This window comes from Rattus rattus, chromosome 17, assembly GCF_011064425.1.
Source record: "Rattus rattus isolate New Zealand chromosome 17, Rrattus_CSIRO_v1, whole genome shotgun sequence".
Lineage (NCBI taxonomy): Eukaryota > Metazoa > Chordata > Mammalia > Rodentia > Muridae > Rattus > Rattus rattus.
In genome coordinates, this window is record NC_046170.1 from 8,069,022 (window position 1) to 8,069,841 (window position 820).

Below are 820 nucleotides of genomic sequence, written 5' to 3' on the forward strand. Positions count from 1 at the left end.
GGAAAGGACTCAGATGTCCTTCAGCAGAGGAATGGATACAGAAAATGTGGTACATTTACACAATTGAGTACTACTGAGCTATTAAAAACAAACAACGACTTCATGACATTCATAGGCAAATGGATGGAACTAAAAAATATCATCCTGAGTGAGGTAACCCAGTCACAAAAGAACACAGATGTTATGCAATCACTAATAAGTTAATATTAATCCAGCTCGGAATGCCCAAGATACAATTCAGAGACCACAAGGAACTCTAGAAGAAGGACAACCAAAATGCAGATTCTTCAGATCTTCTTAGAAGAGGGAACGAAATGCTCATAGGAGGAAGTACGAGAGACAAAGTTTGGAGCAGGGACTGAAGAAAAGGCCATCCAGAAACTGCCACACCTAAGGATTCATCCCATTTACAGTCACCAAACCCAGACAGTACTGCAGATGCCAAGAAGTGCATGCTGACAGGAGCCTGATAGAGCTGTCTCTGAGAGGCTCTGTCAGAGCCTGACAAATACAGAAGTAGATGCTCATAACCAACCATTGGACTGACCATGGATCCCCAATGGAGGAGTTAGAGAAAGGAATGAAGGAGCTGAAGGGGTTTGCAACCCAATAGGAAGAACACAGTATCAACCAACAAGACTGCCCTCCCCCCAATCCCCAGAGCTCCCAGGGACTAAAGCACCAACCAAAGACTACACATGGAGGGACCATGGCTCCAGTAGCATGTGTAGCAGAGGATGGACTTGTAGGGTATCAATGGAAGGAGAGGTCCTTGGTCCTGTCAAGGTTCGATACCCCATTATAGGGCAATGCCAGGGCA